Here is a 24,763-nt window from a genome sequence, read left to right as displayed (position 1 = left end):
TTTTATACACATCAGTGTATACATGTCAATCCCAATCGCCCAATGCAGCACACCAATATCCCCACCCCACCCCCGTAGCTTTCCCCCCTTGGTGTCCATACATTTGCTCTCTACATATGTGTCTCAACTTCTGCCCTGCAAACTGGTTCATCTGTACCATTTTTCTAGGTTCCACATATATGCGTTAATATATATTTGTTTTTCTCTTTCTGCCTTACTTCACTCTGTATGACAGTCTCTAAATCCATCCACGTCTCAACAAATGACTCAATTTGTTCCTTTTTATAGCTGAGTAATATTCGATTGTATATATGTACCACATCTTCCTTATCCATTAGGCTGTCGATGGGCATTTAGATTGCTTCCATAACCTGGCTATTGTTAATAATGCTGCAGTGAACATTGGGGTGCATGTGTCTTTTTGAATTATGGTTTTCTCTGGTATATGCCCAGTAGTGGGATTGCTGGATCATATGGTAATTCTACTTTTAGTTTTTTAAGGAACCTCCATACTGTTCTCCATACTGGCTATATCAATTTACATTCCCACCAACAGTGCAAGAGGGTTCCCTTTTCTCCACACCCTCTCCAGCATTTGTTGTCTGTAGATTTTCTGATGATGCCCATTCTAACTGGTGTGAGGTGATACCTCATTATAGTTTTGATTTGCATTTCTCTAATAATTAGTGATGTTGAGCAGCTTTTCATGTGCTTCTTGGCCGTCTATATGTCTTCTTTGGAGAAATGTCTATTTAGGTCTTCTGCTCATTTTTCGATTGGGTTGTTTGTTTCTTTAATATTGAGCTGCATATATATTTTGGAAATTAATCCTTTGTCGGTTGATTCATTTGCAAATATTTTCTCCTATTCTGAGGGTTGTCTTTTGTCTTGTTTATGGTTTCCTTTGCTGTGAAAAAACTTTGAAGTTTCATTAGGTCCCATTTGTTTATTTTTGTTTTTATTTCCATTACTCTACGAGGTGGATCAAAAAAGATCTTGCTGGGGAATCCCTGGTGGCACAGTGGTTGAGGGTCCGCCTGCCGGTGCAGGGGACACGGCTTCGTGCCCCGGTCCGGGAAGATCCCACATGCCGCGGAGCGGATGGGCCCATGAGTCATGGCTGCTTAGCCTGCACATCGGGAGCCTGTGCTCCACAACGGGAGAGGCCACAACAGTGAGAGGCCCACGTACCGCAAAAAAACCCCAAAAAACATCTTGCTGTGATTTATGTCAAAGAGAGGTCTTCCTATGTTTTCCTCTAGGAGTTTTATGGTGTCTGGTCTTACATTTAGGTCTCGAATCCATTTTGAGTTTATTTTTGTGTATGGTGTTAGGGAGTGTTCTAATTTCATTCTTTTACATGTAGCTGTCCACTTTTCCCAGCACCACTTATTGAAGAGACTGTCTTTTCTCCATTGTATATCCTTGCCTCCTTTGTCATAGATTAGTTGACCATAGGTGCATGGGTTTATCTCTGGGCTTTCTATCTTTTTCCATTGATCTATGTTTTTGTTTCTGTGCCAGTACCATATTGTCTTGATTACTGTAGCTTTGTATTATACTCTAAAGTCAGGGAGTCTGATTCCTCCAGGTCCGTTTTTTTCCCTCAAGACTGCTTTGGCTATACGGGGTCTTTTGTGTCTCCATACAAATTTTAAGACTTTTTGTTCTAGTTCTGTAAAAAATGCCATTGGTAATTTGATAGGGATTGCATGGAATCTGTAGATTGCTTTGGGTAGTGTAGTCATTTTCACAATATTGATTTTTCCAATCCAAGAACATGGTATATCTCTCCATCTGTTGGTATCATCTTTAGTTTCTTTTATCAGTGTCTTATAGTTTTCTGCAAACAGGTTTTTGTTTCCCTAGGTAGGTTTATTCCTAGGTTTTTTATTCTTTTTGTTGCAGTGGTAAATGGGAGTGTTTCCTTAATTTCTCTTTCAGATTTTTCCTCATTAGTGTATAGAAATGCAAGAGATTTCTGTGCATTAATTTTGTATCCTGCAACTTTACCAAATTCATTGATTAGCTCTAGTAGTTTTCTGGTGGCATCTTTAGGATTCTCTAGTATAGTATCATGTCATCTGCAAATGGTGACAGTTTTACTTCTTCTTTTCCAATTTGTATTCCTTTTATTTCTTTTTCTTCTCTGATTGCCGTGGGTAGGACTTCCAAAACTATGTTGAATAATAGTGGTGAGAGTGGACATCCTTGTCTTGTTCCTTGTCTTAGAGGAAATGCTTTCAGTTTTTCACCACTGAGAATGATGTTTGCTGTGGGTTTGTCGTATATGGCCTTTATTATATTGAGGTAAGTTCCCTCTGTGCCCACTTTCTGGAGAGTTTTTATTATAAATGGGTGTTGAATTTTGTCCAACGCTTTTTTGCATCTATTGAGTTGATCATACGGTTTATATTCTTCAATTTGTTAATATGGTGTATCACATTGATTGATCTGCTTATACTGAAGAATCCTTGCATCCCTGGTATAAAACCCACTTGATCATAGTGTATGAACCTTTTAATGTGTTGTTGGATTCTGTTTGCTAGTATTTTGTTGAGGATTTTTGTATCTATATTCATCAGTGACATTGGTCTGTAATTTTCTTTTTTCATAGTATCTTTGTCTGGTTTTGGTATCAGGGTGATGGTGGCCTCATAGAATGAGTTTGGGAGTGTTCCTTCCTCTGCAGTTTTTTGGAAGAGTTTGAGAAGGGTGGGTGTTAGCTCTTCTCTAAATGTTTGATAGAATTCACCTGTGAAGCCATCTGGTCCTGGACTTTTGTTTGTTGGAAGATTTTAAATCACAGTTTCAATTTCATTACTTGTGATTGGTCTGTTCACATTTTCTATTTCTTCCTGGTTTAGTCTTGGAAGGTTATACCTTTCTAAGTTGCTTGTAGTAGTCTCTTGGCATAGAGTTGCTTGTAGTAGTCTCTTAGGATGCTTTGTATTTCTGTGGTGTCTGTTGTAACTTCTCCTTTTTCATTTCTAATTTTATTGATTTGAGTCCTCGCCCTCTTTTTCTTGATGTGTCTGGCTAATGGTTTATCAATTTTGTTTATCTTCTCAAAGAACCAGGTTTTAGTTTTATTGATCTGTGCTATTGTTTTCTTTGTGTCTATTTCATTTATTTCTGCTCTGATCTTTATGATTTCTTTCCTTCTGCTAACTTTGGGTTTTGGTTGTTCTTCTTTCTCTGGTTCCTTCAGGTGTCAGGTTAGATTGTTTATTTGAGATTTTTCGTGTTTCTTGAGGTCGGCTTGTATAGCTATCATCTTCCCTCTTAGAACTGCTTTTGCTGCATCCCATAGGTTTTGGATCATCGTGTTTTCATTATCATTTGTCTCTAGCTATTTTTTTATTGCCTCTTTGATTTCTTCAGTGATCTCTTGGTTATTTAGTAACGTACTGCTTAGCCTCCATGTGTTTGTGTTTTTTACATTTTCTTCCCTGTAATTCATTTCTTATCTCATAGCATTGTGGTCAGAAAAGATGTTTGATATGATTTCAAGTTTCTTAAATTTACTGAGGCTTGATTTGTGACCCCAGATGTGATCTATCCTGGAGGTTGTTCTATGCGCACTTGAGAAGAAAGTGTAATCTGCTGTTTTGGGATGGAATGTCCTGTAAATATCAATTAAATCTGTCTACTCTGTTGTGTCATTTAAAGCTTCTGTTTCCTTATTTATTTTCATTTTGGATGATCTGTCCATTGGTGTAAGTGAGGAGTTAAAGTCCCCCACTGTTATCGTGTTACTGTCAATTTCGTCTTTTAGAGCCGTTAGTAGTTGCCTTATGTATTAAGGTGCTCTTGTGTTGGGTGCATATATGTTTATAATTGTTATATCTTGTTCTTGGATTGATCCCCTGATCATTATGTAGTCTCCTTCCTTATCTCTTGTAACATTCTTTATTTTAAAGTCTATTTTATCTGATATGAGTATAGGTACTCCAGCTTTCTTTTGATTTCCATTTGCATGGAATATCTTTTTCCATCCCCTCACTTTCAGTCTGAATGTGTCCCTAGGTCTGAAGTGGGTCTCTTGTAGACAGCATATAAACGGGTCTTGTTTTTGTATCCATTCAGCAAGCCTGTGTCTTTTGGTTGGAGCATTTAATCCATTCACGTTTAAGGTAAATATCGATATGTATGTTCCTATGACCATTTTCTTAATTGTTTTGGGTTTGTTTTTGTAGTTCCTTTTCTTCTCTTGTGTTTCCCACTTAGAGAAATTCCTTTAGCATTTGTTGTAGAGCTGGTTTGGTGAGGCTGAATTCTGTTAGCTTTTGCTTGTCTGTAAAGCTTTTGATTTCTCCATCAAATCTGAATGAGATCCTTGCCAGGTAGAGTAATCTTTGTTGTAGGTTCTTCCCTTTCATCATTTTAAGTATATCATGCCACTCCCTTCTGGCTTGTAGAGTTTCTGCTGAGAAATCAGCTGTTAATCTTATGGAAGCTCCCTTGTATGTTATTTGTCATTTTTCCCTTGCTGCTTTCAGTAATTTTTCTCTGTCTTTAATTTTTGCCAGTTTGATTACTATGTGTCTCAATGTGTTTCTCCTTGGGGTTATCCTGTGTGGGACTTGCTGCGCTCTTGGACTTCGGTGGCTGTTTCCTTTCCCATGTTAGGGAAGTTTTCAACTAAAATTTCTTCACATATTTTCTCTGGTCCTTTCTCTCTCTCTTCTCCTTCTGGGACCCCTATAATGCAAATGTTGTTGCGTTTAATGTTGTCTCAGAGGTCTCTTAGACTGCCTTCATTTCTTTTCATTCTTTTTTCTTTATTCTGTTCCGCAGCTGTGAATTCCACCATTCTGTCTTCTACGTCACTTATCCATTCTTCTGCGTAAGCTATTCTGCTATGGATTTCTTCTCGTGTAGTCTTCATTTCAGTTATTGTATTGTTTATCACTGTTCGTTTCTTTTTTAATTCTTCTAGGTCTTTGTTAAACATTTCTTGCATTTCTTGGTCTTTGCCTCCATTCTTTTTCCAAGGTCCTGGATCATCTTCACTATCATTACTCTGAATTCTTTTTCGGGAAGGTTGCCTATCTCCACTTCGTTTAGTTGTTTTTCTGGGGTTTTATCTTGTTCCTTCATCTGGTACATAGCCCACTGCCTTTTCATCTTGTCTGTCTTTCTGTGAATGTGGTTTTTGTTCTACAGGCTGCAGGAGTGTAGTTCTTCTTGCTTCTGCTCTCTGCCCTCTGGTGGATGAGGCCATCTAAGAGGCTTGATGGGAGGGACTGGTGGTGGGTAGTGCAGACTGTTGCTCTGGTGGGCAGAGCTCAGTAAAACTTTAATCCTCTTGACTGCTGATGGGTGGGGCTGGGTTCCCTCCCTGTTGGTTGTTTGGCCTGAGGCAACCCAACTCTGGAGCCTACCTGGGCTCTTTGGTGGGGGAAATGAGAGACTCTGGGAGGGCTCACGCCAAGGAGTACTTCCCAGAACTTCTTCTGCCCGTGTCCTTGTCCCCATGGCAAGCCACAGCCACCCCCTGCCTCTGTAGGAGACCCTCCAACACTAGCAAGTCGGTCTGGTTCAGTCTCCCCTGGGGTCACTGCTCTTTCCCCTGGGTCCCGATGCATACACTACTTTGTGTGTGCCCTCCAAAAGTGGAGTCTCTGTTTCCCCCAGTCCTGTCAAAGTCCTGCCATCAAATCCCAGTAGTCTTCAAAGTCTGATCCTCTAGGAATTTCTCCTCCTGTTGCCAGATCCCCAGGTTGGGAAGCCTGACGTGGGGCTCAGAACCTTCACTCCAGTGGGTGGACTTCTGTGGTATAAGTGTTCTCCAGTCTGTGAGTCACCCACCCAGCAGTTATGGGATTTGATTTTACTGTGATTGTGCCCCTCCTACCGTCTTATTGTGGCTTCTCCTTTGTCTTTGGATGTGGGGTATCTTTTTTGGTGAGTTCCAGTGTCTTCCTGTCGATGATTGTTCAGCAGCTAGTTGTGAATCGGTTGTTCTCTCAAGAGGGAGTGAGAGCACGTCCTTCTACTCCGCCATCTTGGTTCCTCCTTAAAAATTTGTTTTTTGTTCAGTTACATGTGAGTTGCAGATATGCTTCAGATTTGCTCCAAGTCTTCATTCTGGGACCCAAGCTGAAGGAGAAGCTGCTGCTTGGGTCTTGTGGCAAAAAGAGCAGTGGTAGAACCACATGATGGGTCTTAAAGCTTTGGTTCAGAAATGTCATGCTTTACTTTTACTCGTATTTCATTGGCCAAAGCAAGTCAAATGGCAAACACTGGTATAAGTGGGCAAGGAAATATAGTCCTCCTGTAGGGAGAGAAGTGAATAATTGAGGACAGTATTGCAGTCTATCACTGCATCCTTTTGGTTTTTGGTTCATATCATTTTGTAAAAGTTCTTAATGCATTCTGGATACTGAACTCGTGAGTTTAGCTTTTACACTTAGGTCTGGCATCCATTTTTACATGTAGTCTGAGATAGGGCTCAAGGTTCAGTTTTTTCCATATGGATATCCATTATCCATGGTGTCATTTGATGAAAGGACTTAACTTTCCCCCATTGAATTGTCCTAGCACCTTAATGCTGTTGAAGTGTGAGTCTATTTCTGAGGACTTTATTCTGTTGCATTAATCTATTTGTTAAACCTTATGGTTAGTATCATACCATCTTGAAATCAGGTAATGAAATTGTCTGACCGTCCACTTTTTCAAGATTGGTAAGGATATTCTTTGGTTTTTGCAGTTCTGTATTTAGCCTTCCAATCTATGAACATAGTTTATCTACCCCTTTCTTCCTTCCTCAATCTCTCCCTCTCTGTCTCTCTCTCTCATTCTTTCTCTCTTTCTTTCTCCCTCTCATTCTCTCCCTTTCTGCCTTCCTCCCTCCCTCCATTCCTTTCTTTCTTCCACTTTTTGTTTTTGCTGTGGTACGCAGGCCTCTCACTGTTGTGGCCTCTCCCGTTGCGGAGCACAGGCTCCGGATGCGCAGGCTCAGTGGCTATGGCTCACAGGCCTAGCCGCGCCACGGCATGTGGGATCTTCCCAGACCAGGGCACGAACCCATGTCCCCTGCATCAGCAGGCAGACTCTCAACCACTGCGCCACCAGGGAAGCCCCTCTTTCTTCCACTTTTATTGAGATATAATTGACATACAACACTGTATAAGTTTAAGGTGTACAGCATACTGATTTGATTTACATACCTCATAAAGTGGTTATCACAGTAAGTTTAGTGAACATCCATCATCTCATGTAGACACAGAATTAAAGAAATAGGAAACACTTTTTTCTTGTGATGAGAACTCTTAGAATTTACTCTTAACAACTTTCATCTATAACATACAGCAGTGTTGATTATATTTATCATGTTGTACATTACATCCCTAGTTCTTATCTTATAGCTAGAAGTTTGTACATTTTGACTGCCTTCATCCAGTCTCCCCCTTCCCACCCCCCCACCCCCATAATCACAAATCTGATCTCTTTTTCTGTGAGTTTGTTCTAGAAGAATGATTGACCTACAACACTGTGCTACTTCCTGTTACACAACATAGTGATTCGAAATTTCTATACCTTTCAAACTGATCACCGTGATAAGTCTAATTATGATATGTCATCATACAAAGATATTACATAGTTATTGACTATATTCCCCACACTGTACATTTCATATTAGTGATTCATTAATTTAGCAACTGGAAGTTTGTACCTCTTAATCTTCCTCATCTATTTTTTTTCTCCCTTTGCCCATTTATTTAGATCTTCTTTAATCCTGACAATGTTTGTTTCAGCATAGAAGTCTTACACATCTTCTGTTCACTTTAGTGGTAAGTATATTTTTGACACTAACTGTAAATAGAATTTATATTTTATAATAATTTATATATAACTATAAATTATTAACTTATAATTACATAATATATAATCTAAATCTTGAATCCTGTGTATTATTACTTTCAAACACCACACCCATAATTAGATCTAGGTTTTTTTTTGTTGTTGAAGTATAGTTGATTTACAATTTCAAGTATACAATATAATGATTTGGTATTTTATGGATTATAATCTATTTAAGGTTATTATAAAATATTGGTTATATTCCCTGTACTGTACATTACACCCTTGCATCTTATTTATTTTATATCTAATAGTTTGCACCTCTTAATCCCCTTTCTCTATCTTGCCATTCCACCCTCTGGCAACCACTAATTTGTTCTCTGTATTCATGAGTGTGTTTCTGGTTTGTTATATGCATTTATTTGTTTTAATTTTTAGATTCCACATATAAGTGAAAACATACAATATTTATCCTTCTCTGACTTACTTCACTGAGCATAATACTCTCCAAGTCTATCCACATTGTTGCAAATGGCAAAATTTCATTCTTTTTTATGACTAATATTCCATTATATATTCATTACCACATCTTCTTTATCCATTCATGTGTTGATGGACACTTTGGTTGCTTCCATATCTTGGCTATTGTAAATAATGCTGCTACGATATTGAAGTGTATATATCTTTTGAAATTAGTGTTTTCATTTTCTTTAGATATATACCCAAGAATAGAATTGTTGGATCATATGGGTCTATATTTAGTCTTTTGAAGAACTGCCATGCTGTTTTCCATAGTGGCTGTACCAGTTTACATTCCCACCAGCAGTGAACTAAGTGTCCCTTTCTCCACATCCTCACCAGCATTTATTATTTGTTGTCTTTTTGATGATAACTATTCTGACATGTGTGAGATGATATCTCATTGTAGTTTTGATTTGCATTTCCCTGATGATTAGTGACATTGAGGATCTTTTCATATGCCTGTTGGCCATCTGTTTGTCTTCTTTTGAAAAATGTCTATTGAGGTCTTCTGCCCATTCTTTAATTGGGTTGTTGCTTTTTTAATATTGAGTTATATTAGCTATTTATATATTTTGGACATTAACCCCTTATCAGACATATCGTTTGCAAATACATTCTCCTATTCAGTAGGTAGTCTTTTTGTTTTGTTGATGGTTTCCCTTGCTGTGCAGAAATTTTTAAGTTTAATTAGGTCTCATTTGTTTATTTTCGCCTTTTTTTCTCTTGCCTGAGAAGACAGATCCAAAAAAATATGGCTAAGATTTATGTCAAAGAGTGTACTGCCTATTCTCTTTTAAGTTTCTTCTAGGTTATAGTTACAGGTCTTTAATCCATTTTGAGTTATTTTGTATATGGTGTGATAAAATGTTCTAATTTCATTCTTTTAGCTGTCCAGTTTTCCCAACACTACTTATTGAAGAGACTGTCTTTTCCCTGTTGTATATTCTTGCCTCCTTTGTTGTAGATTAATTGACAATAAGTGCATGAGTTTCTTTCTGGGCTCTCTATTCTTTTCCATTGATCTATGTCTGATTTTGTGCCACTACCATACTGTTTTGATTACTGTAGCTTTGTAGCATATTCTGAAGTTCAGGAGTGTGATACCTCCAGCTTTGTTCTTTTTTCTCAAGATTACTTTGACTATTTGGGGTCTTTCGTGATTCTTTATAAATTTCAGGAATATTCTAGTTCTGTGAAAATTGTCATGGGTGTTTTGATAAGGATTGCTTTGAATCTGTTGATTGCTTTGGGTTTATGGACATTTAAGCAATATTAGTCCTTCCAATCCATGAGTGTGGAACATCTTTCCATTTATTTGTATCATTTTCGGTTTCCTTTATGAATGTCTTACAGTTTTCAGAGGTGTAGGTCTTTCATGTGTTTGATGAGTTTATCTCTAGGTTTTTCATTCTTTTTGACGCAATTGTAACTGGGATTTTTTTCTTGCTTTCTCTTTCACCGTTGAGTATGCGTTAGCTGTGGGTTTGTCATAAATGGCCTTTACTATGTTGAGATATGTTCCCTCTATACCAACTTTGTTGAAGGTTTTTATTATGAATTGGTGTTGAATTTTGTCAAGAGCTTTTTCTGCATCTGTTGAGATGATCATATGATTTTTATTCTTTGTTTTGTTAATGTGGTGTACCTTATTGTTTGATTTGCAGATACTGAACCATCCTTGCGTCCCTGGAATAAATCCCACTTGACCATGGTTTATGATCCTTTTTATATGTTGTTAAATTTGGTTTGCTAATATTTTGTTTAGGATTTTTGTGCCTGTATACATCAAGGATACTGAAGTAATTTTCTATTTCATGGTGTCTTTGCCTGGTTTTGGTATCTTGGTAGTGGTGGCCTCCTAGAATGGATTTGGGAGTGTGATCTCTTTAGTTTTTTGGAATAATTTGAGAAAGATAAGTATTAACTGTTCTTTACCTGTTTGGTAGAATTCCCCTGTGAAGGTGTCCAGTCCTGGACTTTTGTTTTTTGGGAGTTTTTTGATTACTGATTCAGTTTTAATACTAGTAATCAGTCTATTCATATTATCTATTTCTTTATGATTCAATTTTGGAAGATAGTACGTTTCTAGGAATTTATCCATTTCTTCTACGTTGTTGAATTTTTTGGCATGTAACTGTTCATAGTATTCTATTATGATTGTTTATATTTCTGTGACATTGGTTGTAATTTCTCCTCTTTCACTTCTTATTTTGTTATTTGGGTCCTTTCTCTTTTTTTCTTAATGAGCCTGGCTAAAGGCTTATCAATTTTGTTTATCTTTTAAAAAAAACCAGCTCCTGGTTTCATTGATCTTTTCTTTTTTGGGGGTGGGAGGGGGTCCTCTCTTTTATTTATTTCCTCTCTGATCTTTATTGTTTCCTGACTTCTGATGACTTTCAACTTTGTTTGTTCTTTTTCTAATTCCTTTAAATGGTAGTTTAGGTTGTGTATTCGAGATTTTTCTTGTTTCTTGAGGTACCTATATTGCTATAAACTTCTCTCTTAGAACTGCTTTTGCTACATCCCATAAATTTTGGAAAGTTGTGTTTTAATCTTCATTTGTCTCAAGGTGTTTTTCTATTTTCTTTTTGATTTCTTCATTCACCCGTTGGTTTTGTGGAAGCATGTTGTTTAGTCTCTATGTATTTTTGTTTTTCCCATTTTTCTTCCTGTAATTGACTTCTAGTTTCTTACTGTTGAGGTGAGAAAAGATGCTTGATATAATTTCTGTCCTTTTAAATTTGTTGAGACTTGTTTTGTGGCCTAGCATGTGACCTATCCTGGAGAACATTCCATGTAAACTTGAAATGAATATGTATTTTGCTGTTTTGGGTTGGAATGTTCTGTAGATACCTGTTAACTACAACTGCTCTAATATGTCAGTTAATGCCACTGTTTCCTTACTGATTTTTTGTCTGCATAATCTGTCCATTGATGGTAGGTGGGGTGTTAAAATCCTACTATTACTGTATTCTTGTCAATTTCTCCCTTTATGTCCATTATTATTAGATCTATTTTTAAATACTTTTTTTTTAATGCCGAAAAGAATAGAGGAAGAATTCCAAATACAGTTGGCATGGTTCTATCATTCAGAGTTAGCAGTGTAGTATATATTTCCTTAGTCTTTTTTCTATGGATGCATATTTTTTAGTTCGCTGTGATGATAGTATACATAACCTTATTTATTTATTGTAAAAACATTTTTCCACCTAAAGTTGTAAAAATGATTTTAATGATTGTATTCTAGCATTCTGTTGAGTGGATTTACCATAATTGACTTAATTGGAACCTAAACAGAGAAACATTTGTTCATAGTTTTTTCGGTATTTAAAATTTGAAAGTAATTGAAGGACTTGTTACGTTTTAGTATTAGAATAATTTTCTTCCATATATTTCAAAATGTACTAGAAGTATGCTGTCCCCTTAAATTGAAAATTTAAAAATACTCTTTTTACTTGACTAGTTTGTAAGAGATACTGAAAAAACTTTTTAGAACTTAAAACTCTTTATGATTTTATTTTGTAGTGTAACTCATTTATTGCATTATAGGTATTTCTAATGGTTTTTCTTTTTTTTGAGGGGACTGTAATTCTGTTGTTTCTTGAGTTATGAACACTTAGTTTATAAATTTTCATGCATTGTAATAACCATCTTTACATATGGTCCAGAAAGGAAATGAACCCGTTCAAAATTATTTCTAAAATTATTGTGAGTTCCATACAAGGAACTGAAAATGAAATTTTCTTGAAGGAATCCATTTTATATTTGTGGAATAGAATAACAGTGATGCTTTCATTTATCTCACTTGTGTCTAGAGAATGATGGAGTTAAGTAAAGCTCCAAGCATTGTTATTACCCCCTGGGTTTCTCTCTCACTTCACTATTCAAGTAAGATGGTGACATCAGAGGTTAATCAGTCACTCATCCTTGTCCCTGTTGATGATCTTCAAATAGTTTATTGTGAATAAAAAGACTGTGACATCAGAAGAAAATTGGCAGCTTCCCTTCTTTTGTTCTTTCCACTTCTCTTGATATTATTCTCTGTAATAGGTGGTGCTAATAACTTTCCAGTACCCAGAGATTAGATGTTTATCTGTAAATGTAACAAAGCTTAAAAGTCCTAAAATTGGAATTTGATTCAGTTTTTGACATGCACACACAGTTTCAGAAATTAGAAAGACCATACAATCTCATACTTATGACTTATACTGAACACAGTAAATGAAAACACTATATTATTAAAAGAATCCTTTACGTGCTAGTATAATTCTAATACTAGTGATGTATATTTATAACATACTGTTTAAAGTCATAGATTTTATGTATTCATGTACTTTTCAGTGTTATAATTTCTAATTTTCTTTTCATATCTTCTTTCCTTTTTGACAGAATCATCCTTTCTAATTTTAAATTTTTTTCCTGAGGTTTCTTAAATTAATAACGTAAATTGTAAGAATCATCATGAAGTTTTGTTTTAAGGTCATCTCTTAATAGGAAAACCTTGAGAGAACATTAGTTTGTATAAAAATAATTTATTTCCTCTTAGTGTTGAATATCCAGTGGGCAGAACACCATGAATTAAAATTAGAATCTTGACAGTGGGAAATCAACCTTTTTAACAATATTGAGTAATACCATAAGCATATTTGTCATTGTTTATAAGTGTGAAAATTTTTGTTTAAAATGAACTAACATTTTTCAAGTGAGGTAAAACATCCCTTCATCATAGAAACTATATCACACAAACATACCAGAAGTGAATGTGGGTTTGGATTGATTGTTCCATGAGTTCCCTATAAATTTTAGAAATCTCATTTAATGTTATTCAGATTCCTTAACTTAGTGGTCATAAAAGGCTAACACAGATTTATCCTATTTAAAATTTTAGTGTGTGCTTGGCATATATTTCTTTGTCTTTTCTGTTTGATTTAATTCACGTGTATTGGTTTAGCTTAAGTAACTTTCATTTCCAGGACTATTCAGAAATGAATTACAAGGAGGTAATGATAAGATACTACTTGGAAGTTGTCTCACAGCTTAGGTTTGGATAGTCATTCATAACTTATCTGGTGGTTAGATTTCTCCCCCTTTCAACTGTCCTAAAACTATGAACCAATAATTAAGGATAAAAAGGCTTCTGGGGGGAAAACACACACATACACAGGGGAAAGTACACAGATTTATAAGATGCCTTCTGTATTAGCTACTCTGCTAAATACTTCACTTAACAGTTTTATTTTTCACAGTAATTCATGTTCATTGTATTGTCAAGGAAGCAAATGCCAAGAGATTAACATAAAGATTAGGATTCAAGTCTCTTTTTTTAAAGAATTTTTTAAAGTGCTTTTTAGGTTCACAGCAAAATTGAAAGAAAGATACAGAGACATCCTATCTATCCCCTATGCCCACACATGCGTGGCCTCCTCTGTTATCAATGTTACTCACTAAAATGGTACATTTGTTGAGTTGGTGAACCTACATCAGCACAACAAATCACTCAAAGTCCATAGTTTACCTTTGGGTTCACTCTTGGTGTTTTATATTCTGTAGGTTTGGACAAATGTATAACGATATATATCCATTATTATAATATACAGAGTACTTCCAATACCCTAAAAATTTTCTGTGCTCCCTCTATTCATCCTTCCCCTGCCCCTAACACTGTTAATCATCTTTTTAAACCTGTGGATAGTTTTATCTTTCCCAGAAGGTCATATAGTTGGAATCTTGTAGTCTGTAGCCTTTTCACGTTGGCTTCTCTTACTTAGTAATGTGCAATTAGGGTTCCTCTATGTGCTTTCATGACTTGATAGCTCATTTCTTTATAGTGCTGAATACTATTCCATTGTCTGGATGTACCACAGTTAATTTATTCATTTATCTACTGAAGGGCATCTTATTTGCTCCCAAGTTTTGGCAGTTAGAAATACAGCTGCTATAAATAGCAGTGTGTAGGTTTTTGTGTGGATGTAAGTTTTCAACACCTTTGGGTAGATACCAAGGAGTGTGATTACTGGATTATGGTAAGAATATATTTACATTTGTAAGAAACCACCACACTGTCTTCCACAGTGATGGTACCATTTTGCATTCCCACCAGTAATGAATGAGAGTTCCTCTTGTTCTGTATCCTTGTCAGCCTTTGATGTTGTCAGTGTTCCAGATTTTGGCCATTCTAATAGGTATGTATCTCATTCTAATTTGTATTCCCTCATGATATATGATGTGGAATATAAATGTACTCATCTGCCACCTGTATATCTTCTTTGGTGAGGTAGCTGTTAAGATCTTTAGCCCATTTTAAAAATCAGATTGTTTTTATTGTTGAGTTTTAAGAGTTCTTTGTGTATTTAGGATAACAATTCACCATATGTGTCTTCTGCAGATATTTTCTCCCAGTCTGGCTTGTCTTCTCATTTTCTTGATGTTGCTTTTCACAGAGCAGAAGGTTTTAATTTTAATGAACTCTTGCTTATCCGTTATTTCTTTCATGGCTCATGCCTTTGATGTTGCATCTAAAAAGTCATTGCTATCCCCAACATCATCTAGGTTTTATCCTGTTATCTTCTGGAAGTTTTATGTTTTTGAGTTTAAATTTAGCTCTGTAATCCATTTTGAGTTAATTAAATTTAGCTCTGTGATCCAGTTTGAGTTAATTTTTGTGAAGGGTGCAAGGTTCTAGATTTGTGGGGGGGTTTCTTTTTCTTTTATTATTTTATTTATTTATTTATTTGTTTATTTAGCTAGCTAGCTACACTGAGTCTTAGTCATGGCATGCAGGATCTTCGTTGCCGAATGCGGAGTCTTCATTGCAGCATGTGGGGTCTTTTAGTTGTGGCACACAGGATCTAGTTCCCCAACCAGGGATCAAACCCGGGCCCTTGCATTGGGAGCATGGAGTCTTAACCACTGGGCCGCGAGGGAAGTCCCCGTGGGGTTTTTTTTTGCATGTGGATGTCTAGTTATTCCAGCACCATATGTTGAAGAGACTATTTTTGCTCCATTGTATTGCCTTTGCTCCTTGTCAAAGATCATTTAACTTATTTATGTGGGTCTGTTTCTGGGCTTTCTGTTCTGTTTTGTTGACATATTTGTCTATTCTTTCACCAGTACCACACTGTCTTGATTATTCTAGCTTTACAGGAAGTCTTCAAATCGGGTAGCATTAATCTTTCAACTTTGTTCTTCTGCTTCAGTATTGTGTTGACTATTTTGGGTCTATTTTCTCTCCAGAGAAGCTGTAGAATCAGTTTGTCAATATTCACAAAGTAACTTGCTGGAATTTTGATTGGGATTATATTGAGTCTGTAGATCAATTTGGGAATAATTGACATCTTGACAATACTGAGCTTTCCTATCTATGAATGGGGAATATCTCACTATTTTTAAGTTCTTCCTTGATTTCATTCATCAGAGTTTTGTAGTTTTTTTATTGTAGATCTTGCATATATTTTGTTAGATTTATACCTAAGCATTTCGTTTTTTAGATGGTTATGTATATAGTATTGTGTTTTTACTTACAATTTCACTTGTATTGCAGAGCAATGAAGTATCACTGTTCAGTTTTTGTCCATTCTTTTGGACTTTCTGCATAGATGATCATGTCATCTACAAACAAAGGCAGTTTTACTTTTTCCTTCCCAATCTGTATACTATTTGTTTCCTTTTGTCATCTTATTGCATTGTCTATAACCTCCAGTGTGATATTGAAAAGGAATAGTGAGAGGGTCATCCTTGCCTTGTATCTGTTCTTAGTGGAAAAGCTTTGGGTTTCTCACCTTTAAGTTTGATGTTACCTCTTTATCAAGTTGAGATAGTCCCCCTCTATTTCTTCTTTATCTAGAGTTTTCAAAATCATGAATGGGTGTTGGATTTTGTCAAATGCTTTTTCTGCATCTATTGGTATGATCATGTGAGTTTGTTTTTTTTTTAGTCTGTTGATGTCAACCTTTCTTAATTTAATTTTTATTTGATATTGGGGTATAATTGATTTACAATGTTGTGATAGTTTCAGGTGTACAGCGAAGTGGTTCAGTTATACATATATCCATTCTTTTTCAGATTCCTTTCCCATATAGGTTATTACAGAATATTGAGTAGAGTTCCCTGTGCTATACAGTAGGTGCTTGTTTATTATCTATTTTATATATAGTATTGTGTATCTGTTAATCCCAAACTCCTAATTTATCTCCCCCCCCAACTTTTCCCCTTTGGTAAACATAAGTTTGTTTTCAAAGTCTGTGAGTCTGTTTCTGTTTTGTAAATAAGTTCATTTCTATCATTTGTTTAGATTCCACATATAAGTGATATCATAGATACTTTCTCTGCCTGACTTACTTCACTTGGTATGATAATCTCTAGGTCCATCCATGTTGCTGCAGATGGTATTATTTCATTCTTCTTGATGACTGAGTAAATATTCCATTGTATATGTGTACCACACCTTCTTTATCCATTTCTGTCAATGGACATTTAGGTTGCTTCCATGTCTTGGCTATTGTAAATAGTGCTGCAATAAACATTGAAGTGCATGTATATTTTTGAACAGCGTTTTCTCTGAATATATGCTCAGAAGTGGGATGACTGGGTCATATGGTAGTTCTGTTTTTAGTTTTTTAAGGAACCTCCATACTGTTCTCCACAGTGCCTGTACCAGTTTACATTCCCAACACCAGTGTAGGATGTCTCTTTTTGCACACCCTCTTCAGCATTCACTGTAGACTTTTTTTAAAATTTAATTTTATTTATTTTTTTATACAGCAGGTTCTTATTAGTCATCCATTTTATACACGTTGGTGTATACATGTCAATCCCAATCTCCCAATTCATCACAACAACACCACCACCACCCTCCGCTTTCCCCCCTTGGTGTCCATACGTTTGTTCTCTACATCTGTGTCTCAATTTCTGCCCTGCAAACTGATTCATCTGTACCATTTTTCTAGGTTCTACATATATGTGTTAATATACGATATTTGTTTTTCTCTTTCTCTTTCATACATCTCTGGATGTATCTATGTCTCTACAAGTGACCCAATTTCATTCCTTTTTATGTCTGAGTAATATTCCATTGTATATATGTACCACATTTTCTTTATCCATTCGTCTGCCGATGGGCATTTAGGTTGCTTCCATGACCTGGCTATTGTAAATAGTGCTGCAATGAACATTGGGGTGCATGTCTTTTTGAATTATGGTTTTCTCTGGGTATATGCCCAGCAGTGGGATTGCTGAGTCATATGGTAATTCTATTTTTAGTTTTTTAAGGAACATCTATACTGTTCTCTGTAGTGGCTGTATCAATTTACATTCCCACCAACAGTGCAAGAGGGTTCCCTTTTCTCCACACCCTTTCTAGCATTTGTTGTTTGTAGATTTTCTAATGATGCCCATTCTAACTGGTGTGAGGTGATACCTCATTGAGGTTTTGATTTGCATTTCTCAAATAATTAGTGATGTTGAGCAGCTTTTCATGTGCTTCTTGGCCATCTGTATGTCCTCTTTGGAGAAATGTCTATTTAGGTCTTCTGCCCATTTTTGGATTGGGTTATTTTTCTAATATTGAGCTACATGAGCTGTTTATGTATTTTGGAGGTTAATCCTCTGTCCATTGATTCATTTGCAAATATTTTCTCCCATTTTGAGGGTTGTCTTTTTGTCATGTTTATGGTTTCCTTTTCTGTGCAAAAGCTTTTAAATTTCATTAGGTCCCATTTGTTTAGTTTTGTTTTTATTTCCATTACTCTGGAAGGCAGATCAAAAAAGATCTTGCTGTGATTTATGTCAAAGAGTGTTCTTCCTATGTTTTCCTCTAGAGTTTTATAGTGTCCAGTCTTACATTTAGGTCTCTATAATCCATTTTGAGTTCATTTTTGTGTATGATGTTAGGGAGTGTTCTAATTTCATTCTTTTACATGTAGCTGTCCAGTTTTCCCAGTACCACTTATTGAAGAGACTGTCTTTTCTCCATTGTATTTTCTGATGGCATCTTTAGGATTCTCTATGTGTAGTATCATGTCATCTGCAAACAGTGACAGCTTTACTTCTTTTCCAATTTGGTTTCCTTTTATTTCTTTTTCTTCTCACTGCTGTGGCTAAAACTTCCAAAACTATGTTGAATAATAGTCATAAGAGTGAGCAACATTCTCTTGTTCCTGATCTTAGTGGAAATGGTTTCAGTTTTTCACCTTTGAGAACGATGTTTTTTCTCCATTGTATATTCTCATCTCCTTTGTCATAGATTAATTGACTGTAGGTGCGTGGGTTTATTTCTGGGCTTTCTGTCCTGTTCCATTGATGTATATTTCTGTTTTTGTGCCAGTACCATACTGTTTTGATCACTGCACCTTTGTGCTATAGTCTGTAGTCAGGGAGCCTGATTCCTCCAGCTCTGTTTTTCTTTCTGAGGATTGCTTTGGCTATTTGGGGTCTTTTGTGGTTCCATACACATTTAAAATTTTTTTCTTCTAGTTCTGTGAAAAATGCCACTGGTAATTTAATAGAGATTGCATTGAATCTGTGGATTACCTTGGATATTATAGTCATTTTGACAATGTTGATTCTTCCAGTCCAAGAACATCATATGTCTTTTCATCTGTTTGTGTATCTTTGATTTCTTTCATCAGCAGCTTATAGTTTTCAGAGTAGACATCTTCTGTCTTCTTATGTATATGTATTCCTAGGTATTTTACTCTTTTTGATGCAATGGTAAGTGGGATTGTTTCCTTAAGTTCTCTTTCTGTTCTTTCATTGTTAGTGTACAGAAATGCAAGAGGTTTCTATGTATTAAATTTGCATCCTGCAACTTTACCAGATTCATTGATAAGCTCTAGTAGTTTTCTGGTAGTCTCTTTAGAATTTTCTATGTATAGTATCATGTCTTCTGCAAACAGTGACAGTTTTACTTCTTCTTTTCCAATTTGGATTTCTTCTATTTCTTTTTCTTCTCTGATTGCCATGGCTAGGACTTCCGAAATTATGTTGAATAAAAGTGGCAAGAGTGGGCAACCTTGTCTTGTTCCTGATCTTAGAGGAAATGCTTTCAGCTTTTATCATTGAGTATGATGTTAGCTGTGGGTTTGTCATATATATTGCCTTTTTTATTTTGAGGTAGGTTCCCTCTGTGCCCACTTTCTGGAGAGTTTTTTTAATTATAAATGGGTGTTGAATTTTGTCAAAAGCTTTTTCTGCATCCAATGAGGCGATCACATGGTTTTTATTTTTCAGTTGTTAATGTGGTATATTACATTGATTGATTTGCAGATATTGAAAAATCCAAACATCCCTGAGATATATCTGCCGGATCATGGTGTATGATCCTTTTAATGTATTGTTGGTTTTGGTTTGCTAGTCTTTTGTTGCAGATTATTGCATCCATGTTCATCAGCGATAATGACCTGTATTTTCTTTTTTTGTGATATCTTTGGTTTTGGTATCAGGGTGATGGTGGCCTCATAGAATGAGTTTGGGAGTGTTCCTTCCTCAGCAATTTTTTGGAAGAGCTTGAGAAGGATAGGTGTTAGCTCTTCTCTAAATGTTTTATAGAATTCGCCTGTGAAGCCATCTGGTCCTGGACTTTTTTTTGTTGGAAGTTTTTAAACCACAGTTTCAATTTCAGTGCTTGTGATTGGTCTGTTCATATTTTCTATTTCTTCCTGGTTCAGTCTTGGAAGATTGTACCTTTCTAAGAATTTGTCCATTTCCCTCTAGGTTGTCCATTTTATTGGTGTATAGTTGATTTGTTGTAGTCTCTTATATTCCTTTGTATTTCTGTGGTGTCCATTGTAACTTCTTTTTCTTTTCTAATTTTATTGATTTGAGCCCTCCCCCTTTTTAAAAAATTTATTTTATTTTATTTTTATTTATTTTTAAAATTTTTTTGGCCCCATCACACAGCATGTGGAATCTTACTTCCCTGACCTGGGATCGAACCCGAGCCCCATGGAGTGGAAGCGCAGAATCTTAACCACTGGACCGCCAGGAAAGTCCCTCTCCCTTTTTTCTTGATGAGTCTGGCTAAAGGTTTATCAATTCTGTTTATCTTCTTTAAGAACCAGCTTTTAGTTTCATTGATCTTTTCTTTTTGATATAGTAGTCTGTATATGTACAAGATTGTTTTAAGTTGCTGGTCTCTTAATTGCCAGTATTTCCAATATCCTGCATTTGTACAGTCCTCATGATTGCATTGCTAGTTTGGATATCATATTTATGTGTGGGTGATTTCCTACCTTTACTGTATGTTTGCCTGTACCCATGAACTTGCCCATGTGTCTCTTTCTTGTTTTTAGTTGTGACCGTTTCTGCCTAGAGCAGCAGTCCCCAGCCTTTTTGGCACCAGGGACCAGTTTTGTGGAAGACAGTTTTTCGACGGATGGGGGAGGGGAGATGGTTCAGGCGGTAATGTGGGCGATGGGGGGCCTGGTTCAGGTGGTAACGCAAGCAGTGTTTCAGGTGGTAATGTGAGCGATGGGGAGTGGTAGATGAAGCTTTGCTTGCTCGCCCACCCCTCATCTCCTGCTGTGCGGCCTGGTTCCTAACAGGCCGCCGCCCGGTATCTGTCCATGGACTTGGGGTTGGGGACCCCTGGCCTAGGAAGTTCCTTTAGCATTTGTTGTAAAGCTGGTTTGGTGGTGCTAAATTCTCTCTGCTTTTGCTTGTCTGTAAAGCTTTTGCTTTCTCTGTCAAATCTGAATGAGAGCCTCTCTGGGTAGCATATTCTTGGTTGTAGGTTTTTCCCTTTCATCACTTTAAATATATCATATCACTCCATGCCTGCCTGCAGAGTTCCTACTGAAAAATCAGCTGATTACCATATGGGGATTTCTTTGTAAGTTATTTGTTGCTTTTCCCTTGTTGCTTTTAACATTTTTGCTTTGTCTTTAATTTTTAACAACTTGATTAATATGTGTCTCGGCATGGTCCTCCTTGGGTTTATCCTGTATGGGACTCTGCGCTTCCTGGACTTGAGTGAGTGTCCATTCCCATGTTAGGAATGTTTTTGGCTGTTATCTCTTTAAATATTTTCTTAGGCCCTTTCTCTGTCTCTTTTCCTTTGGGGACCTATATAGTGCGAATGTTGGTGCTTTTAATGTTGTCCCACAGGTCCCTTAGACTGTCCTCATTTGTTTTCGATCTTTTTTCTTTATTCTGCTCCACATCAGTGATTTCCACCAATCTGTCTTCCAGCTCACTTGTTCATTCTTTTGCCTCATTTATTCAATTGATTCCTTCTAGTGTGTTTTTTATTTCGGTTACTGTATTGTTCGACTCTATTTAGTTGTTCTTTATAATTCTTTGTTAAACATTTCTTGTATTTTCACAGTCTGTGCCTCCATTCTTTTTCCTAGATCTTGGATCATCTTTGCTGTCATTACTCTGAGTTTACTTTCAGGTAGATTGCCTATCTTCACTTCACTTAGTACTTCTGGGGTTTTATATTGTTCTTGGTCTGGAACATCTTTCTCTGCCATCTCATTTTGTCTAACGTTATGTATTTGTGGTCTGCGTTCCACAGGCTGCAGGATTGTAGTTCCTCTTGCTTCTGGCATCTACCCTCTCTTGGGTGAGGTTGGTTCAGAGGCTTGTGCAGCCCTCCTTGTGGGAGGGACTTGTGCCTGCTCCCTGGCAGTTGGAGCTGGGTCCTGTCCCTCTGGTGGGCAGGGCTGTGTCAAGTGGTGCGTTTAGAGGCAGCTGCGGACTCAAGATGACTTTAGGCAGCCTATCTGCTGATGGGTGGGGCTCTATTTCCACCACGTTGGTTGTTTGGCCTGAGGTGTCCCACCACTGGAGCCTGCAGGCTGTTGCGTGGGGCCAGGTCTTGGTGCCAAAATGCCGACCTCCAGTAGAGCTCACAGCAGTATATATTCCCTTGGGCCTCTGCCACAAGTGTCCTTGTCCCCCCAGTGAGCTACAGCCGACTCCACACCTCCCCAGGAGACCCTCCAAGAAACACAGGTAGGCCTGGCCGAGGCTTCTATGGAGTCATTGCTTTGCCCTGGGTCCCAGTGCATGGGAATCCTTGTGTACGCCCTCCAAGAGTAGAGTCTCTATGTTTCCCCCAGTCCTGTGGAGCTCCTGTACTCAAATCCTGCTGGCCATCAAAGCCAAATGCTCTGGGGCTCCTCCTTCTGATGCCACACCCCCGGGCTGGGGAGCCTGACTTAGGTTCTACTGTAGGAGAACCCCTGTGATGCAGTTATTTTCCGGTTTATGGGTCACGATTTGATTATATTGCGAAAATGCCCCTCCTACCATCTCATTGTGGCTTCTTTGTGTTTGGAAGTAGAATATCTTTTTAGGTAGGTTCCAGCCTTTTTTTTCCTGATGCTTCAGCAATTAGTTGTGATTTTAGTGTTTTCATGAGATGAGGTGAGCTCAAGTCCTACTCCGCCATCTTGTTTCCACCTCCTAATTATTATCTCTTAAAAGAATATTTGTATACAAATTTCTAACCTTTTATAAGTGGTGTGTCTTTTTTATCTTTATTTTTCAATTGAATGTAGAGTTGATTTAAGTTTAGGGAGCCTCAGTTTGAGGCATAAGTAATTTCATCTTTTTCTCAACTGCATCGACTTTAAGACTTTGACTTCCTAATACCAAGATAAAACACTTCCAATTTAACAATTTTACTTATTATTTATGAAGTAAGGACAATATAGTATTCAAAAATTATGAAGGCAGACACTGCTGAATAAGCAGATATGCCAAAGTTGCTGAAATTAAACTCTTTGCTGACACCACCATAGCATTAGAGGCTGAAATGTTAATTTTCAGTTCTGTATGAAATTCTGAATTCAAAGTATGAAAAGCAGTTGTTAAGGAATTAAAGTATAACTCATAACATTTTGAGTAGTTGTAAAGACCAGTGTATGAAAGCTGAATATTGCCTAAGAAAAATTTTAGCTATTTGAAAATTTTACTAGTGGAGAGTTCTGAGTCTTATGATCATTGCAGATAATTATGTTTTAATAGGAAATAGAAAATTAAGAGTGATGTTTCATACGGTGGTTGCATCCCATGTTTGGACTGTTTTCCACTTGTGGACCTCATGCTAGCTATTTTCAGTGTTCATCTGCTAGTTTGGCAAAAAGAGGCAGTCAGTTGCTGCCCCTTGCAGCTATTTTCATTTCTTTCTTTACTAACTGCAGCATCCTTTTCCACACTGTGAAAGCTATATAGATATAAAAGGTATCCAGTAGCAGCCAGAATTTGTTGGATTATCTGTTTCCTTGGTGGCTCAGAAACCTCAGGCAGCCAAACTGCCACAATGAGTTTTCTAGTATGGTCATTATTATATTTTTGTGTTTGTGTAGCCATTTTATTTTGAATACTGGCATATTAAGGTATTGTAAAAACAGCAAAGTGAATTTTATTTCTGGAATGCATATTACAGAGAATTTCCTTTCTTTGTAAAAAGACTTTTCTTAGCTCAGATCATTTTTGTAGTATTCTTTAATACTCATAAATTTTCCTGTAGAATATGGATGTTCATGAACTTCTTGCAGGAAGCCACCAAGATTAAAGCCACACTTGACTTCAATTTAATATGCAATTAGGCAAGCTAATCCCCAAATCTCTTAACCATACTTCATTTTTAGCAACATTTTGGACTAAGACCTCTTGCTCCTTGCCTTAGATAGGAGTGTGTGTATGTGTGTGTGTGTGTGTGTATTTTCCATATACCTCCAGTGTGAGATTCTGTCTCCTGCTCCGGCTTTGTACTCAATTCTATGTCCCTTTCACTTAATATTTATAAGGGCAATTACATTGAAGAGACCTTTGTTAATAATGGTAGTGACCTAGAAAAATAGCGGAAGTGGAATTAACTTTGGTTCAGAAGACTGTTGAAAAATATATAGTTTTTAACTTGCCAGAGGTCAGACACCTAATAAATGATGAAGTCTAGACTACCAGTTATATATTTTCCTGGTGTAGAATATGGAGTTGGTGACATTTTTCTTAAGGTGTCACGGTCCTTTGAAAAGAATGAGTATTGAGTTCTTTAAAGGCAGCGACTAACTCTTTTCCAATGGCTTGCAGATCCTGATAGGAGAAGGGAGATAAAGTTTATTGAGTACCTGCTATGCACTGTATTACATACTTTACCTAGATAATCATGACAATTCTGCAAGGTAGGTGGCCTTATCCCTTTTTTACAGATGAAAAAATTGAGGTACAGAGAGGTTAAATGATTTGTGTTAGCACTAAGGAGTAGTAGATGTGGGATTCCAGCCCAGATTGTTCTACTACACTGTGTTCCTTCCACCAAATCAGGGGTTGGCGAACTACATCCCGTCGGCTCAATCCTAGGTCTTATTTTTGTAAACAAAATTTATTAGAACACAACCACACCCATTCTACTATTACATGTTGCCTATAGCGTTCAAGCTGCAGCAGCAGAGTTGAGTAGTTATGACAGAGATCATATGGCTCA

At 36.9% G+C, this 24,763-nt stretch overlaps 1 protein-coding gene across 4 annotated transcripts in view; it reads left to right on the top strand.

Annotated features, from left to right (window-relative positions):
• The window catches only part of ANKIB1 (ankyrin repeat and IBR domain containing 1), a 133,601-nt gene that overhangs the window by 11,421 nt on the left and 97,417 nt on the right, over positions 1-24,763 (top strand). Inside the window, exon 1 of one of the 4 annotated variants that reach the window (XM_082846767.1) lies at positions 7,737-7,799. The exons of the other annotated variants lie outside the window; for them this stretch is intronic. The gene's annotated coding sequence lies outside the window, so the exon portion shown is untranslated. Of the gene's footprint in view, positions 1-7,736; positions 7,800-24,763 lie in introns of those variants that run through there. 4 annotated transcript variants of the gene reach the window in all.

Source organism: Leucopleurus acutus (assembly GCF_964270905.1).
Source record: "Leucopleurus acutus genome assembly, chromosome: 9".
NCBI lineage: Eukaryota > Metazoa > Chordata > Mammalia > Artiodactyla > Delphinidae > Leucopleurus > Leucopleurus acutus.
This window is presented reverse-complemented; position numbering and strand designations above follow the sequence as displayed.